Source organism: Arachis hypogaea, chromosome 3 (genome assembly GCF_003086295.3).
Source record: "Arachis hypogaea cultivar Tifrunner chromosome 3, arahy.Tifrunner.gnm2.J5K5, whole genome shotgun sequence".
Classification (NCBI taxonomy): domain Eukaryota; kingdom Viridiplantae; phylum Streptophyta; class Magnoliopsida; order Fabales; family Fabaceae; genus Arachis; species Arachis hypogaea.
The window spans coordinates 52,670,295-52,682,870 of NC_092038.1; the positions used below are offsets into that span (position 1 = coordinate 52,670,295).

Genomic DNA, 12,576 nt, shown 5'->3' on the forward strand with positions numbered 1-12,576 from the left:
ATGAAAAATACCAGGCACAGCTACCGCACGGCTAATCATCTGTCGGTTCTCACTTGTGTCGGAATAGGATCTATCTAACCTCTAACTATGAAGGAAAGTCAAGTGGAGATAATCAACTTGAGTCCACAAGTCCTAGTCTAATCATAATGAAAGACTAGCTTTAGTAGCCGTCAAGTCAACTAGCAACTTCCAATCATCAATCAACAAGAGAGTTTGATAGCTTAAGTGTCACTAATTACTCAACTCAAGCCAAGACGAGAAAATTCTACTCTAACTCCTTCCAAGCATTTTGTCAAACACTTAGAAGGCACAAAAAAAGTAAACAAGATTGCAAGAAATATAAATCTACAACTACTAATTGCAAGAAATTAACAACAACAACTTAAATCAACAACAAAGGGAATCAAACATAAATTGCTTTAAAAGGAAAATAGAAGAAACAAGAGTGCATCAACAACAAAGTAAACAATTACAAGAAGTAAAATATTAAACTAGAGAAGCAAAGGTAGAAGAACAAGAAATCAGAGAGGAAAAGTAAATCAAAGCATGAATTAAATCTAGATCTAAGAAATCCTAATCTACATCTAACCTAATTCTAGAGAGAAGAGAGAGCTCTCTCTCTAGAAAGTAACTAAAGCATGATAGAACTCAACTATGTGCTAATGTATTCTTGTGTTGATCCCAATTTGAATTTTGCATGAAATAGGCTCAGAAATGAGTTGGATTTGGGCCTGGGAAGCCCAGAAATCTCCCCAGCGAATTCACTTTAAGTGGGTCACGTGTGAGCACTGACGCGTATGCATGGGTCACGCGTACCCATTATTGGCATTTTCTATCCACGCATACACGTATGTCATGCGTATGCGTCGCAATGCGACTTCACTTTCCACGCGTGCGAGTCTGCTGCGCGTGCGCGTCGATCTCAGCGTCCCAAATCCTTATTTTTTCATGGATTCTTCACTATGCATGCTTTTCTCTTCACTTCTTTCATTCAATACTTGCCTCATGAACTTGAGATCACTCAACAAACACGTCAAAGCATCAAATGGAATTAAGGTGATTCAGAATCACCAATTTAAGGGCCTAAAAAGCACGTTTTCATACTTAAGCACAAATAAAAGAGAATAATAAAAACCATGCTATTTCATTGGATAAGTGTGAGAAAAGGTGATAAAATCCCCTAAAATTAACATAAGATAAACCCTAAAAATGGGGTTTATCAACCTCCCCACACTTAAACCAAGCATGTCCTCATGCTAGAATCAAGAAAGAAACAAAGGGTATCAACATTTATTCAATGCAACAAACTATCTAAATGCAATCTACCTAAATGCAACTATTTAAATGAATGCAACTACTTGGTCAAAATAAATCAATTCCCAAGGAAACATAGATAAGGATAGGGGCTAAAGCAATAGCAATAACACCAAATCAAACCACAATTGAATTAAGTTATTAAAGACTTTTATAAACTTGCAAGAAAAGTGATGATTATAGGTGGAAACATGTAATTGAGCAATCGAACCCTCACCGGATGTGTATCCGCTCTAATCACTCAAGTATATGGGGTTGATTCACTCAATTATCCTCTAATCATGCTTTCCAAGATTTGTTTTTCTTCTAACAATCAACAATTATTTCACGCATGCATACAAATATCATGAGGACTTTCCCATAGGTTGTAATGGGGCTAGGGTCAAGGTAAGATTGTATATGGTCAAGGGAGCTTGAAATTTGAATCTTCGATTAACCTAAGCTTCCCACCTAACCTATGACAACCTATACAATTTCAAAGCTAACCTAACTACCCGTCCTTCACTTTTTTCACACACTCATGCATTCTCTTTTCGATCACTACACATATGCATTGATTATTATTGCACTTCACTTTGGGGCACTTTGTCTCCTTTTTATTTCTTTTCTTTTTCTTTTTTCTTTTCTTTTTATTTTTTTATTTTTTCTTTTTTATTCATATACATATATTTTTTCTTTTTCTTTATTTTTTTCATATTTTTCTTTATGATGTAATTATATACAAAGGTATCAATACATATGGTTTAAACATTTAATTAACACATGAGTATGCACCCAATTCCCAATATTTTCAACAAAATACAAAACACACCCCTTTTTCTCAACCAATGTCCCAAGTTTCCCCACACTTGAATGATACACACACTCACTAGCCTAAGCTAATCAAAGATCCAAATTAAGGACATTTATTATGTTTCGCTTCAAGGCTTGTAATGTGCTAAAATTAAAAAACAAAGTGCGTTCATCGTAGGCTCAAAGTTGGCTAACAATGGTTGATAAGAGGTAGGCTATTTGGGTAAGTGAGCTAATGAAACAATGGCCTCAATCATATAAATGCATGTATACACAAAATAATGGATATAAAGAATCAAACAAATCAAAGATTACAATCATATGAAGAGAATAATGCACACAAGAAGGAAAATAAGTGGTTATATGATGTAATCACGCAATTAGGCTTAAAACTCACAAAGTTGTGTGTTCTTAGCTCAAAATAATGTTCCACAATATATAATTCAAGCAAGTTCGATGAAAATTTTTTAATCAAATCAATTGAGGTGCCCTATAGATAAATCCTTGGAAAATATCATGATTTTGACTAAGCTCATATATATATATATATATATATATATATATATATATATATATATATATATATATATATGTATGCAAAATAAGAAAATGCAACTAAAAATCCTAAAAGACCTAAAATGAAATGCAAAAGTGTTGGGATTAGAAACTTGTCACCCAAAAAGGCCGACTGGTCGGACGACCTCCCCACACCTAAAAGTTTGCACCGTCCACGGTACATTCAAAGATGAGCAAGGTGGTACGGCGACTCTCTGAGTTGCTACCTTCAGCTGGTAGGTCAATCAGTTGCTGCGTGTTCTTTCTGCCGCTTCTATTTTTACTTAAGATAACTCATCCTGAAATTAGAAGGCAGGATAGTAAGAAAAGTAAATGTAAAAGCAAGGAAGCATAAATTGTTGGAATGAGGTAAAAACCACTAAAATGGAGTGAGTGAATTAGTGTGACATTAATGAAACAAGTGTGTGAGTCCTAAGATGCATGTGGTCTAGAACACACACTCGCATAAAAAACTATATCAACAAAGAAGCATGCACTTCACTCATCCTAGGGTGCTTGAGATGCTCTAAACTCGTAGGTGTAGACAACCAAACAAGGAATAAAGAAGCATGAAAGCATTCAAGCAAATATATAACATATGGATGCTTATGATCAAGAAGCACAATGCATTGAGATAAATGCACAATATCCATCAAGAAATTGCCTAATCAAAGTAAGGAGTTCAAATCACATGGTGAACAAATCATGCAATTCAAAAAGATATAAGAGCTTGAGGGCAATTTTCATGCACTTGGTATTAAAAAATGTTCAACGAAGAAACTCAAGACCAAGTAGCAAATATAACTTCAATAAAGGTTTCCAACAATGAATATTAACAATAATGATGTTAAAGTAACATCTAATTTAGTACTAAGCAGCAATAAACAGTAAACAAGACTTATAATCCAACACTTACAATGAAAAAGAAAAAATTAAATGAAAATCTAAACTAACTAAACAACTAATTAACTAAAAAAATAGTTTTGGATGGTGTTTCGTAGTGTTGGATGATGATTGAAGGATGGAAAGAAAAGAAGAAAAGGGAAAAGAAGGAAAGGAATGGAAAGAAGAGAAGAAAAGAAAAGTGGTGAAACAGGGCAATCCACGCGTATGCGTGGTGTGACGCGTAAGCGTGGATAGGTAAAATGGTGTTGACGCATACGCGTGAGTCACGCGTACGTGTGGTGGGTTATTAAAAGCGGCGACGCGTACGCGTGGGGTGATGCGTACGTGTGGGTTGGTTTTGTGCTAGAGGCACAATCCCAGCCCACAACTTGCACAACTCTCGGGTTTTTGGCTGGGAAGTGAAAATTTTGGATCCACTCGTACGCATGGCTGACGCGTGTGCGTGGATGGTCGAAAAGCTTGGGGTCACGCGTATGCGTGGGGTACTCGTACACATGGGTTGGTGCTCTATTTTTCAAAATTTTTCTAAGTTCTTGCACCAACCAAGCATTCCAATCCCTCAAACAGCTAACAAAACACCATAAAACCTTATTTAACATACTAGACTACCAACTAAACTCAACAAACCAATCAAAATATGAAATTAAACTAATTTTACCAATATTTACAAAAGAGAAAAGTGAAAAGATGTTACAATGGTGGGGTGTCTCCCACCTAACACTTTTATTTATTATCCTTAAGTTGGACTTATGGGGAGCTCCTCATCAAGGTGGCTTGTGCTTGAATCCATCCTTGAACATCCACCAATGCTTGGACTTCCAATAAGCTCCATTCTTCAAAATCAATAGCTCCAAGCTTTGATGGAGTTCGTCACAAGCTAAGGGCTCCCAAAGTTGATCCTTATATATTCCCGGATCCCAAATCTTGTTTCTACACCCATCTTCTAGTTGATCATCCTTAATCCATCTGGGTGACAAGCAAGAGAGATTCTTAATATAGTACCAAATTCTCCTTCTAGACCTATTCAAATGAGCACTAGTCCAACCATTGCATCTAATCCTTGAGGTATCAACCATAATGAGCCTTGATTTGCAATGCCAACCACTAAACAACCATCTCTTATGCTTCATGCCGTAAAGCACCCTAAGTTGATCATCCGTTTCAAGCAAGCCATACTCAAATGGGATAATAAAGCTAATAGAGATGATTTTTACCCACTCAAGTGAAGGTGTAGATGGCAACCGAGGCAAAGAAACTTCCAAGGATCTTGACAAAGCGTATTCAACTCCCGTCTTTCTTTTTCTAAGGACTTCCACCTCCTCATAAGATTTCTCAACTTAAATCCTTTGCTCATCAATTTTATCTAACTCTTTTCCCTTACTCAAATCATACTTGGGAGGATGAGAGAAATCTACCTCCGCATTATTTTCAAATTCACCGGGAGAAGGTCCTTCAAGTTCAAAGGATTCACCACCATTAGGATATGATGCTTGATCTTCATTGCCATGGGAACTCGATTCTTGCTGTATCCCATTGGTGGACGAAATTGTGATTACCCTCTTTGTATTTGCATGAGATTTATTTAATGGCTCTTTGGCATATGTGATCACAACTACGTTCAACTTAACCAGCAAGTGTACTGGGTCATCCAAGTAATACCTTACGTGAGTAAGGGTCGATCCCACAGAGATTGTTGGTATGAAGCAAGCTATGGTCACCTTGCAAATCTCAGTTAGGAAGATTATTGGTTTAAATTTGATTAATGGAATAAATAGAAAATAAAAGGGATAGAAATACTTATGTAAATCAATAGTGGGAATTTCAGATAGGTGTGTGAAGATGCTGTGCTCCTCTCGTATCTCTATTTTCTTATTACATTCATCCAATCCTTCCTACTCCTTTCTATGGCAAGCTGTATGTAGGGCATCACCGTTGTCAATGGCTACATCCCATCCGCTCAGTGAAAACGTTCCTATGCTCTGTCACAGCACGGCTAATCATCTGTCGGTTCTCAATCAGGTTGGAATAGAATCCCTTGATTCTTTTGCGCTTGTCATCACGCCCAGCCTTCAGGAGTTTGAAGCTCGTCACAGTCATTCAATCCCAGAATCCTACTCGGAATACCACAGACAAGGTTTAGACCTTCCGGATCCTCATGAATGCCGCCATCTATCTAGCTTATACCACGAAGATTCTGTTGGGGAATCTAAGAGATATGCGCCCGGCCTAGAGTAGAACGGAAGTGGTTGTCAGTCACGCGCATTCATAGGTGAGAATGATGATGAGTGTCACGGATCATCACATTCATCAAAGTTAAGTATAACGTATATCTTGGAATAAGAATAGAAGAGAATTGAATAGGAAGTAATAATAATTGTATTGAAACTTGAGGTACAGCAGAGCTCCACACCCTTAATCTATGGTGTGCAGAAACTCCACTGTTGAAAATACATAAGTAAAAGGTTCAGGCATGGCCGAATGGCCAGCCCCCTGAATGTGATCAATAGCCTCCTAAGATGAAGAATAAAACAAAACTGAGACCAAAGATGTCTAATACAATAGTAACTTATCCTATTTATACTAGACTAGCTACTAGGGTTTACATGAGTAAGTATTTGATGCATAAATTCACTTCCGGGGCCCACTTGGTGTATGTTTGGGCTGAGCTTGATCTATCCACGAGCTGAGGCTTTTTTTGGAGTTGAACTCCAAGTTATAACGTGTTTTGGGCGTTCAACTCTGGATCATGACGTTTTTCTGGCGATTAACTCCAGACAGCAGCATGTACTTGGCGTTCAACGCCAAGTTACGTCGTCAATTTCCGAATAAAGTATAGAATATTATATATTGCTGGAAAGCTCTGGATGTCTACTTTCCAACGCCGTTGAGAGCGCGCCAATCGGAGTTCTGTAGCTCCAGAAAATCAATTTCGAGTGCAGGGAGGTCAGATTCCAACGGCATCAGCAGTCCTTTTGTCAGCCTTTTTCAGAGTTTTGCTCAAATCCCTCAATTTCAGCCAGAAATTACCTGAAATCATAGACAAACACACAAACTCATAGTAAAGTCCAGAAATGTGAATTTAACATAAAAACTAATGAAAACATCCCTAAAAGTAGCTTGAACTTACTAAAAACTACCTAAAAACAATGCCAAAAAGCGTATAAATTATCCGCTCATCACAACACCAAACTTAAATTGTTGCTTGTCCCCAAGCAACTGAAAATCAATTAGGATAAAAAGAAGAGAATATACTATAAATTCCAGAATATCAATGAATATTAATTATAATTAGATGAGCGGGACTTGTAGCTTTTTGCTTCTGAACAGTTTTGGCATCTCACTTTTTCCTTTGAAGTTTAGAATGATTGGCTTCTCTAGGAACTTAGAATTTTGGATAGTGTTATTGATTCTCCTAGTTAAGCATGTTGATTCTTGAACACAGCTACTTATGAGTCTTGGCCGTGGCCCTAAGCACTTTGTCTTCCAGTATTACCACCGGATACACAAATGCCACAGACACATAACTGGGTGAACCTTTTCAGATTGTGACTCAGCTTTGCTAGAGTCCCCAGTTAGTGGTGTCCAGAGCTCTTAAGCACACTCTTTTTGCTTTGGATCACGACTTTAACCACTCAGTCTCAAGCTTTTCACTTGGACCTTCATGACACAAGCACATGGTTAGGGACAGCTTGATTTAGCCGCTTAGGCCTGGATTTTATTTCCTTGGGCCCTCCTATCCATTGATGCTCAAAGCCTTGGATCCTTTTTACCCTTGCCTTTTGGTTTTAAGGGCTATTGGCTTTTTCTGCTTGCTTTTTCTTTTTCTATTTTTTTTCGCCAGTTTTTTTTCGCACAAGCTTTTGCTTTTCACTGCTTTTTCTTGCTTCAAGAATCAATTTCATGATTTTTCAGATTATCAATAACTTTTCTCTTTGTTCATCATTCTTTCAAGAGCCAACAATTTTAACATTCATAAACAACAAGATAAAAAATATGCATTGTTCAAGCATTCATTCAGAAAACAAAAAGTATTGTCACCACATCAATATAATTGAATTAAATTCAAGGATAAATTCGAAATTCATGTACTTCTTGTTCTTTTGAATTAAAACATTTTTCATTTAAGAGAGGTGAAGGATTAATGGAATTTATTCATAGCTTTAAGACATAGTTACTACATACTAATGATCATGAAATAAAGACACAAAACATAGATAAGCACAACATTAAAAACCGAAAATAGAAGGAAATAAAGAACAAGGAATGAATCCACCTTTAGTGGCGTTTTCTTCTTGAAGGTCCAACAATGTCCTTAAGCTCTTCTATGTCCCTTCCTTGCCTTTGTTGCTCCTCCCTCATTGCTCTTTGATCTTCTCTTATTTCATGGAGAATGATGGAGTGCTCATGATGTTCCACCCTTAATTGTTCCACATTGTGGCTCAAATCTTCTAAGGAAGTGTTGAGTTGCTCCCAATAGTTATTGGGAGGAAAGTGCATCCCTTGAGGCATCTCAGGGATTTGTTGATGATGAGCTTCCTCATGCATCTCTTGAGAACCGTGAGGGATCTCTCTTGCTTGCTCCATCCTCTTCTTGGTGATGGGCTTATCCTCTTCAATGGAGATGTCTCCTTCTATGATAACTCTAGCTGAGTAACATAGATGGCAAATAAGGTGAGGAAAAGCTAGCCGTGCCATGGTGGAGGACTTGTCGGCTATTTTGTAGATTTCATTGGAGATGACCTCATGAACTTCTACTTCCTCTCCAATCATGATGCTATGAATCATGATGGCCCGATCCACAATAACTTCAGATCGGTTGCTAGTAGGAATGATGGAGCGTTGAATGAACTCCAACCATCCTCTAGCCACAAGCTTGAGGTCCAGTCTTCTTAGTTAAACTGGCTTGCCTTTGGAGTCTCTTCTCCATTGAGCTCCTTCCACACATATGTCCATTAGGACTTGGTCCAACCTTTGATTAAAGTTGACCCTTCTAGTGTAGAGACGTTCATCTCCTTGCATCATGGGTAAGTGAAACGCCAACCTCACATTTTCCGGACTAAAATCTAAGTATTTCCCCCGAACCATTGTGAGATAATTCTTTGGATTCGGGTTCATACTTTGATCATGGTTCCTAATGATCCATGCATTGGCATAGAACTCTTGAACCATTAAGATTTCGACTTGTTGCATGGGGTTGGTTATGACTTCCCAACCTCTTCTTCGGATCTCATGTCGGATCTCCGGATACTCATTTTTCTTGAGCTTGAAAGGGACCTCAGGGATCACCTTCTTCTTTGCCACAACATCATAGAAGTGGTCTTGATGGCTCTTGGAGATGAATCTTTCCATCTCCCATGACTCGGAGGTGGAAGCTTTTCTCTTTCCTTTTCCTTTTCCGGTCTTAGGTGCCATTGATGGTAGTGGAAAACAAAAAAAGATTGTGCTTTGACCACACACCAAACTTAAAATATTGCTCGTCCTCGAGCAATAGAAGAAGAAGAGAAGAAGAAGAAGAAGAAGAAGAAGAAGAAGAAAAGATGGTGGAGAGGGAGAGATGTAGGTTCGGCCAAGGTAAAGTAGAGGGGGTTGTGTTGTGTGAAAATGAAGTAGAATGGAAGGGTATATATAGGGAGAGGGGGTAGTGTGTAGTCGGCCATTTAGGGTGGGAATGGGTGGGAAAATGTTTTTGAATTTTTGAAAGTAAGTGGGGTTTATGGGGAAGAGTGGATGGATTTGAGTGGGGAAGGGGGTGATTGGGAAGATGAATTGAAGTGATTGGTGAAGAGTGTTGGGAAGTGTGACATGGGGAATACAAATCACAAAAATAGGATTAGGAGGTAAGGTGGGAATATAGTAGGTGGGGATCCTGTGGGGTCCACAGATCCTGAGGTGATCCTGTGGGGTCCACAGATCCTGAGGTGTCAAGGAATTCCATCCCTGCACCAAATAGGCATGTAAAGTGCCTTTGCACACCATTCTGGCGTTTAAACGCCCATTGGTGCACGTTCTGGGCGTTCAACGCCCATGTAAAGCATGTTTCTGGCGTTGAACGCCAGTTTCATGCTTGTTACTGGCGTTTACCGCCAGCTTTTCTTCTCTAGGCACATTCTTGGTGTTCAGCGCCAGAATGTTGCTTGTTTCTGGCATTCAGCGCCAGAATGATGCTCTGTTCTGGCGTTGAACGCCGGCCAGATGCGTCTTCCTGGCGTTGAACGCCAGCCTGTGCGTCCTCCAGGGTTTGAATTTTTTCTTCTGCTGTTTCTGATTCTGTTTTTAATTTTTATGATTTTTTCGTGACTCCTCATGATCATGTACCTAATAAAACACAAAATAACAATAAAATAAAAATTAGATAAATAAAATTGGGTTGCCTCCCAACAAGCGCTTCTTTAATGTCAATAGCTTGACAGTGGCTCTCATGGAGCCAAAAAGGTGATCAGGTCAATGTTGTATAGTCCCAACACCAAACTTAGAGTTTGGATATGGGATCTTAACACCAAACTTAGAGTTTGGTTGTGGCCTCCCAACACCAAACTTAGAGTTTGACTGTGGGGGTTCTTCTTGGCTCTGTTTTGAGAGAAGCTCTTCATGCTTACTCTCCATGATGACAGAGGGATATCCTTGGGCCTTAAACACCAAGGATTCTTCATTCACTTGAATGATCAACTCTCCTCTATCAACATCAATCACAGCCCTTGCTGTGGCTAGGAAGGGTCTGCCAAGGATGATGGATTCATCCATGCACTTCCCAGTCTCTAGGACTATGAAATCAGTAGGGATGTAATGGTCTTCAACTTTAACCAGAACATCCTCTACAAGTCCATGGGCTTGTTTTCTTGAGTTGTCTGCCATCTCTAGTGAGATTTTTACAGCTTGTACCTCAGAGATCCCTAACTTCTCCATTACAGAGAGAGGCATGAGATTTACACTTGACCCTAAATCACACAAGGCCTTCTTGAAGGTCATGGTGCCTATGGTACAAGGTATTGAAAACTTCCCAGGATCCTGTCTCTTTTGAGGCAGTTTTTGCCTAGACAAGTCATCCAGTTCCTTGGTGAGCAAAGGGGATTCATCCTCCCAAGTCTCATTTCCAAATAACTTGTCATTTAGCTTCATGATTGCTCCAAGGTATTTAGCAACTTGCTCTTCAGTGACATACTCATCCTCTTCAGAGGAAGAATACTCATCAGAGCTCATGAATGGCAGAAGTAAGTCCAATGGAATCTCTATGGTCTCAATTTGAGCCTCAGATTCCCATGGTTCCTCATTGGGGAACTCATTGGAGGCCAGTGGACGCCCAGTGAGGCCTTCCTCAGTGGCGTTCACTGCCTCTCCTTCCTCCCAAAATTCGGCCATGTTGATGACCTTGCACTCTCCTTTTGGATTTTCTTCTGTATTGCTTGGGAGAGTACTAGGAGGGAGTTCAGTAATTTTCTTGCTCAGCTAACCCACTTGTGCCTCCAAATTTCTAATGGAGGATCTTGTTTCAGTCATGAAACTTTGAGTGGTTTTGATTAGATCAGAGACCATGGTTGCTAAGTCAGAGTTATTCTGCTTAGAACTCTCTGTCTGTTGCTGAGAAGATGATGGAAAAGGCGTGCTATTGCTAAGCCTGTTTCTTCCACCATTATTGTTGTTGAAACCTTGTTGGGGTCTCTGTTGATCCTTCCATGAGAAATTTGGATGATTTCTCCATGAAGGATTATAGGTGTTTCCATAGGGTTCTCCCATGTAATTCACCTCTTCCATTGAAGGGTTCTCAAGATCATAAGCTTCTTCCTCAGATGAAGCCTCCTTAGTACTGCTTGGTGCATTTTGCATTCCAGACAGACTTTGAGAAATCATATTGACTTGTTGAGTCAATATTTTATTCTGAGCCAATATGGCATTCAGAGTGTCAATCTCAAGAATTCCTTTCTTCTGACTAGTCCCATTGTTCACAGGATTTCTTTCAGAAGTGTACATGAATTGGTTATTTGCAACCATTTCAATCAGTTCTTGAGCTTCAGTAGGCGTCTTCTTCAGATGAAGAGATCCTCCTGCAGAGCTATCCAAAGACATCTTGGATAGTTCAGAGAGACCATCATAGAAAATACCTATGATGCTCCATTCAGAAAGCATATCAGACGGACACTTTCTGATTAATTGTTTGTATCTTTCCCAAGCTTCATAGAGGGATTCTCCTTCCTTCTGTCTGAAGGTTTGGACTTCCACTCTAAGCTTACTCAATTTTTGAGGTGGAAAGAACTTTGCCAAGAAGGCATTGACTAGCTTTTCCCAAGAGTCCAGGCTTTCTTTAGGTTGAGAGTCCAACCATGTTCTAGCTCTGTCTCTTACAGCAAAAGGGAATAGCATAAGTCTGTAGACCTCAGGGTCAACCCCATTAGTCTTGACAGTGTCACAGATTTGCAAGAACTCAGCTAAGAACTGATGAGGATCTTCCAATGGAAGTCTATGGAACTTGCAATTCTGTTGCATTAGAGAAACTAATTAAGGCTTAAGCTCAAAGTTGTTTGCTCCAATGGCAGGGATAGAGATGCTTCTCCCATAGAAATCGGGAGTAGGTGCAGTAAAGTCACCCAGCACCTTCCTTGCATTGTTGGCATTGTTGTTTTCGGCTGCCATGTGTTCTTCTTCTTTGAAGAATTCGGTCAGGTCCTCTAAAGAGAGTTGTGCTTTGGCTTCTCTTAGCTTTCTCTTCAAGGTCCTTTCAGGTTCAAGATCAGCCTCAACAAGAGTGCCTTTGTCTTTGCTCCTGCTCATATGAAAGAGAAGAGAACAAGAAAATGTGGAATCCTCTATGTCACAGTATAGAGATTCCTTAAAGTGTCAGAGGAAAAGTGGAGTAGAAGACAGAAGTAGAAAATTCGAACTTATCAAAGAAGATGGAGTTCGAATTTTGCATTAAGGGATAGTGTTAGTCCATAAATAGAAGGATGTGAGAAGGAGGGAAGTATTTTTCGAAAATTAAGTAAAAGATTTTGAAAACATTTTTGAAAACACTACTTG

The 12,576-nt window shown here is 39.2% G+C and overlaps 1 non-coding gene across 1 annotated transcript; it reads left to right on the top strand.

The window, feature by feature from the left end:
- The first annotated feature begins 11,682 nt into the window (after positions 1-11,682).
- LOC112793322 (small nucleolar RNA R71) lies at positions 11,683-11,790 on the top strand. The gene has a single exon (XR_003198020.1). It is a non-coding gene; the product is annotated as a small nucleolar RNA R71 (small nucleolar RNA).
- The last annotated feature ends 786 nt before the right edge of the window (positions 11,791-12,576 follow it).